The 6,737-nt window shown below is 36.7% G+C and overlaps 2 long non-coding RNA genes across 2 annotated transcripts; both read left to right on the forward strand.

The window, feature by feature from the left end:
* The first annotated feature begins 1,336 nt into the window (after positions 1-1,336).
* On the forward strand, positions 1,337-2,580 carry LOC308391646. The gene is made up of 3 exons (XR_013970675.1): positions 1,337-1,369; positions 1,491-2,100; positions 2,459-2,580. It is a non-coding gene; the product is annotated as an uncharacterized lncRNA (long non-coding RNA).
* A 5-nt stretch (positions 2,581-2,585) lies between these two features.
* Positions 2,586-5,152, forward strand: LOC308391647. Its single transcript, XR_013970676.1, has 3 exons — positions 2,586-2,611; positions 2,979-3,069; positions 3,664-5,152. It is a non-coding gene; the product is annotated as an uncharacterized lncRNA (long non-coding RNA).
* Positions 5,153-6,737: the final 1,585 nt, after the last annotated feature.

Genomic DNA, 6,737 nt, shown 5'->3' on the forward strand with positions numbered 1-6,737 from the left:
GGCATAAGGACTTTATGAATCTATAATAATGACTCTATTTAAGCCACAGCAGAATCTTGGATGTGTCAAAATGTTTATTTAGATATTTAGACTCAGCTGTGTTAAATACCTGAAAGCAACTGCAGGCTTGGGAGGATTCTCAGCTCAAAGTTTTGCTACCACACTGTTGCCTTGTGCATTCCATCTTGCTGTCTGTTTTGGCTGTGCAGAAGGTTACTCAGCTAATGATGTCAAAATTACTCCAGCAGCATATTTGCTGTAGTAAAACACACCTGGCACAGAAGTTGCAACCATGGGCAAATGCACTTCCAGTTCCAGCTTTTTAGTTGGTCAGTGTTTACTTTCCAGTTTTGAAAAATGCTGGTTTGAAAGAGCTTTTTGACAAAATCTGACTTTTGTTAATGTTATAAAAATCAGATTTTCATTTCTATGAAAATAAAATGGTATTTTTTACCCTCCAAGCATCTGTCCAACACACAAGTCTATGAAGCCTGTCAAAGCTTAACTTTTAAAGAGAGCATGTGTGCCAATCAAGTGATTATACTGGGAATTTCAAACCAAGAGGGACGACAGTGACCTCTGAAAGTTCATTAAACAGCTCTGTGTATAAATGAAAGCGAAAAGCTTTCACATGTTTAAAACTCAACTCAAAAAAGTTATTTTAAAAAAAAGAAAAACATAAACAAAAATCATTTATTGCTCAATTTAATCCATATCTAACTGCCAAATAAAAGTTATGAGAGCATGTGACAACGAGTATAAGTGTTTAATAGAAGAAGAATTTGCATATTAGTATCGCTGCTCCGTGTTTATTTTGAGGTTTTTCTGACAGGAAACATTTTTTCATCTCATCGCAGAAAAAGCACAAGTGAGAATAATATTTGTACTGGCAGTCTGTCTATTCAGCTGTGCCAGTTTCAGGGCTGTATTATTGTGCTTTGTTATTTGGCATAGCTTACCGGTACTAGATGGAGGAATCATTAATGTGTTTGGTTTCACTGTTGTGATTACTCAGAAAGTTTGCTGCATTGTATCCACAGATACAGCAAAGCCAGCGAGTGCTAACACTGCGATACTGTACTTTGGTGCAATAGTGCTTTGACATAAACGTTAACTTTAGCAAACTAATATGCTGAAGATGAAAATTTTGCATTGCATTGCAAAGATTTCCTAATCTAATCTGCCAGACAGACCTCAAAGAAATGCTAAAAATTAAAAGTAAAATTTTATTTATATAGCACCTTTCAAGATAAAATCACAAAGTGTTTCACAGAAGCTAAAAACATAAAAACAAAAATCAACCGAAAGCAAGTTTAAAAAGTTATGCTATTACACTGAAAAAAAGGGACTGGCCATCTCTTGGATTTATGTAAGCATCTTGCATGCATTTAACACAATTGCCTCATGTTTTAAAGTTAAATGTAACTATATAGTGTAAAAACTACATGATATGCAGAAAGGGTGTATTAAATTGTTCATATCATGTTCAGGTGACGTAAGTCAATAAGATAGCAACGTTAAATCTCGTGAAACCACGCGTGATTTCATCTCGCGGGCTTTGGATCGTGGTTTAAAAAAGGCATCCATCTCAGTCAAGTCGAGCAGCCAACTCTACGTTTTTGGTATGTCTTGATTTTTTGAATTCATTTTTACCATAATTCAGCCAAATGTAGTTAAACGTCTAGAGTGTCGCCATGTAACATGCTAAAAAAGAGCCGTTAGCTTATTTGCTGTTTTATCTGTTGTCAAAGAATTGGCGCTTTTTCATTTGAATTTGTCTTTGGCACAAGAGCCGTAATATCACATTAAACCTAATTACGAGGCACTCATAACATAATTTGGTTTTCTGTGTGAATAGATTTGTCAACTGACTCTTCAGTTACATTGTGTATTTACTGCACCGTGGTGTTAGTGAGATTTTGGACATTGAACAGCTTTAGCTAATATCATCAGCGGCATTATGCTAGCTTACATCCCTACCCCTCCTGCCCTCACCTGCTGTCCTTTTGTTTTTGTTTTTTTTGCTGCACATTGAGAGATGACCTCTATTCTGCATTTCACCAGGAGTCAGCTGATGGATTGTGGGTTCAAGGTGTTATGGTAAGAAAGTATATTCTATTTTCGTTTCTGTAACTTAATTATAATAGGTTTTTTATAATTATTAGGTGCATGCATACTCACCCTATTAATACAACCGAGAGATCCAAAATCTGCCATAGGTTTAACTTATACCTGTATGTATTGCCAGAAAGGTGATTACTGGACTCGCATTAATGCACACTTGAACTGAAATGAGGTTGTAACTTGTGGGTTGTTGGGTTGCAAATCAGAAACAAACATCTTTGGATTTTTTTTAATCCCATAAGATCTGGAAACACAGTTTTTATTCAACAAAACATTACTGATTAGCCAAGCACAGTGCCTGCTGTTATTTCAAAATAATTTTATGTCATTTCAGATAAAATGCAGCATTCCAGTGCATCCCAACCATGCCTTTACAGTCAAGGTTTCTGACGGAGCTGAGTTTTTCTCTGACAGTCTGCTGAAAGTGTTTGCAAAGTGATCGGGGGAACAGGGCACAAAGTTAAAGGATGTAGCTGCCATAATGACAGTAAGAACTTTAAAATTCTTTAACTACAAAGTGTATATGTATTGCATTAGGTCAGTAAAAGATTTTTATGCTACATCCATTGAAACAGTCAACTATTACCTGTGAGTAATGATTCCACTAAAAGGATGCCATAATTTTCGTCATGCATTTACTGGCCCACTGAGAAAAAATTATCTTTTTTTTAAAAATAAATGTTCTGGAAACTATATATCCATAAAGTTGATGTCAAACAGGAACTTTTGATATTGCTTTGTAGATGCTGGTGTTGCATGTTGACTGGTTTAAAAAGTCAAGAGTTTTTGTCTGGGATCATTTTCTTCTGTGCTACTGAAAAGTTCACAAATCTCTGTTTTCTTTGTTATAATAGTCAAGGATGACATTAATGCTCGGAGTCCCTCATCAAAGTGCTCCGCATCTGTGTGAAAGACAATTGCAACATCTTGGTGCAGGAGTTCATGGTGAGTGTTTTATGAGTAGATTGTGGCTTTGCAACATTTAAAAATGCATTTAGTTATCCACTTGATCCTCATTGGACTGGTTAGGACCAGTAGTCCTCTTTAATAATTTGAAGTTCACATGAGGCCTGGTAGTGAACTCGGCCGCCGGCCCTTGAGGCCCCATCCCCACCCCTGTATTAGGGGTCACATCAGTGTGAAAAAACTTTAAATTTGTCATTCTAATGAACAAAGGAAAATCCCACCAATATTTATATTAGCTTTTGTTTGAAAAAATGACCAACTGACCAACAGCTAACCAAATTGTGGGGCTGAAAGTCTAAATTCTAACATCTTCTGAGTGACATAACCTGGATTTCTGATGGGCCGGTGTCTTTCTAACAAAAACTAATGTAAAGCATTTGAAATTATTATGTTTTTCACCCTCTCTTAGAAACTCTGTTAGACCATGAATGGCAGCATGGCAGGCCACTCTTTGGCTATAGCTATTTACTATGTTGCTTGCATTGGTTTAAATTACTCTAACATTAGAACTGGTAGATTCAAAAGAGATGAGTTTAAAAAGGAATCTTAAAGAAATGTTTTGTGTTTAACCAGGACTTGACTGAGGCCACTGCACAGATTGAGAAAACCACAATGAACATCTGTCTCCAGAGGATGCGGCAGGCAATGACTTTTCTGATGTTGTTCTTCAAGATCTGGATAACGTGACCTTTGCAGTAGCCATGCTGTTTGGACCTTTTTTATTCCTTCAACATGAGTTACCCATCACAACTCTGCTACACTTTTGAGGTGATTCAATGGGTGGTAATGGAGTTGGATGCAACTCAGCTCTCAAGAAAAGCTCACAACTAAGACAAAACTGCTCCTGCAACGAAGCTCACTGTTATGCATGTGAGGTGACCAGCTCTAGGTGAGAGGACATTTAAATCTCACACTTGTTCTGCTGCATTTTTGAAGCTCAATTCCAGGAACGGATCGCAGGGTTCATTTTTATATACTCTGCAACTGCCATGAGGACGAGCCGTTTTTTGTTGTTGTTTGTTTTTCCTTTTGCTCTGTACAAGTTCTGTTTGTCTGTTTGGCAGCATTTTTAAATTTCTCTTTGTATTTTTTCTTTCTTTTACTAGTGAAGAGATGTAGCGTGAACAGTTATGCAGTCTAAATATCCCATATGGGTCGTGTGAAATGGTATTTTCAGTTTCATTCAGTTGAAGTAAAGAACGTTGAATATTTCTAAGTGTGCTGTTTTGAACCAAGATGTCACAGTATGATCAGTGCTGTAATTTTTGACAGTCACTGTATCAATGTTATTTTTGCGTCTCTTGAATAAAGGTTTTGACCTGCAAGTGCTAATTTCTTTAGTTATTGGGGTAAAATGGGTAGTGTTAATAGGAAGGTGTTTGCCAATTCAGTAACCTAATTTAATGTTAATGGAAACTAACATTACCTCAAATTGTTTAGTCATAATTGTTGTTTAACTGAATCTTGACGTTAGAGGCCTTAAATAGAATGTTTTGTATTGTTCTTTCCCAACATTTTTCAAAAGAAACAGTCCAATTTCTTTGCTGTGATTGATTCCAGAGAACACGGAAGAACTGACATTATTTAACTGTTGATTTATATAGATTCAGTAGAGGAGTAATGTCAGTTTAATTCTTTACCTACTGTCAATGCAGTGAAATTAGACATTTTGTTTTGAAAGGTTACTGGTGGATGCCAGCAACCATCTTGGAAGAGAACAATACAATCTGTTATAAGGCCTCCATTTGAAAATTGTGTATTTGATACTAGAATATAATAGCAAAATGTAATTTGAAGATAACATGTAGTATTTAAGTGACCAAGTAGTATTGGGTAAAAGTTATTGAATCGTGTTGGGATAACGTGAGAAAATTGTGAAGGATTAAAATATTCCAAGAGCTCAAATTACTTCATCAAAACATGTTTAAGTCACATTTTATCAACACAAATTGCACAAGTTTATTGAACATGAATAAATTGTGTTAATTTAACTCAATTGTTTAAGTTGCTGCCAAAGCAAAACATCTGTGTGCAACAAATGTCCACCATTGAATTAAGTAAATCCAACAACATATTTTTTTCAGTGTACTTTCGATCACCAATGAGATTAGAGTTCACCTAGAGTTCACCGAAGGACATGGGAGAAGTCTGGCTGCATGGCTTTATGCCAGACAAACCATGATATTTTCCTAAATCTGTTGCCTAACCCTCACCAAACGAGTACAAACAAAAACTGGAAAAAAAAAATATAAAAGGAACCTTTCTGGCAGAGGATCCTGAAAGCAAGCATCAATCACTGACATGACTATTTTAAATTTCATTCATCTTCTTAATAATTCTCATGCCACTTAAATCAAATCTGTAGTGACTATGGCACACATGCAACAGTTGTTAAGATTACTGAGTACTGGAGTACTTGTGATAAAAGAACTCAGACACAGAAAATGCTGACCCGGAGCCTTGCCAAGAACGTGGCGCCTAAGTTTTTTTTAAATTATAATCAAAATCTGTGTTGCAGTTTTACATCATTACACTGCTAATATTGTTTTGTCCTCCAGTCAAGAACTGTGTCTTTAAAGTTCTCGGTTTGATGAACTACAGTAAACAAATTGATTACCCAATTATATTTCCTCTGTGAAGAGGAATACCATGAAGGAAAACTAATCACTCCACACCATGTAGGGTTACTAGACAGTTGTAACTATATATTCACACATTTTATCCAACATTTCTGGTGGAAGCAGCAGAGGGAACCTGTCAGACACAGCAACCTTGTAGAAGTGTAAGGATATAGATGTCTCAGGGACGGGGACAGCAGCATCATTATATGAGCCCCAAGGAAAAATAACCCAGTGCTATTATGCAACATGGCAGAGCCTGGCCAGTGTTTGCCAAAGTTTGTCAAATGGGCTTCAGATAGCAAATCCCACTACGTCCAGCATCTCCACAAGTATACAGGAAATCCAGATAAATACATAAATAAATACGAGTGTTGTATTTGGCAGTCCCATGGTGTTTGAGAATACTACTGTGCATTTGGATTGCTACTTGAAGCTCCCTGCACTGCTGGCCTTTGAGTGTCTATATGGCTCTTTCACAGCATAGAGCAAGACTGAATGTGGGGTTTGATGATCAGGAATGCGATTTAAATGTACCACGCTTGAGGTGTTGAATGTTGAGCTTGTGAAAATATAGCTTTAATATGTTCTCAACATCATTATGCATCATTAATGTTAATGGTGGCAATGCTACAAAGGTCCTCTATTAACACGTGCTTTCATTTACAGGAACACACAACATATATATACCTGGGCATGCAGGAAACCACCACAGATTAAAAGCATGTGAAAATAAGAGTGTCACCTTACTTGTGTCATGCCTACAGTATAGTTTTAGCCATGGGTGAACTGGCCAATAAAAGGCCAGTTCACCCAGTCTCTGGCCATATACACTAAAGCTAGCAAGTGTTTTTTTAATCTGCGACAATCATACACGTTGTAAAAGACTATTTTTGATTAGACTTGTCAATTATTAACATAGCTTTACCTTTAATGGATAATATAGGCCTCTAGGTGTACAGAGGCCTACTTTCACTAATCTTCATGCCTGTGTGTCCCGGGGAACACCTAATGCAGGTTTACCATGTC

This window comes from Rhamphochromis sp. 'chilingali', assembly GCF_963969265.1.
Source record: "Rhamphochromis sp. 'chilingali' genome assembly, chromosome: 2".
NCBI lineage: Eukaryota > Metazoa > Chordata > Actinopteri > Cichliformes > Cichlidae > Rhamphochromis > Rhamphochromis sp. 'chilingali'.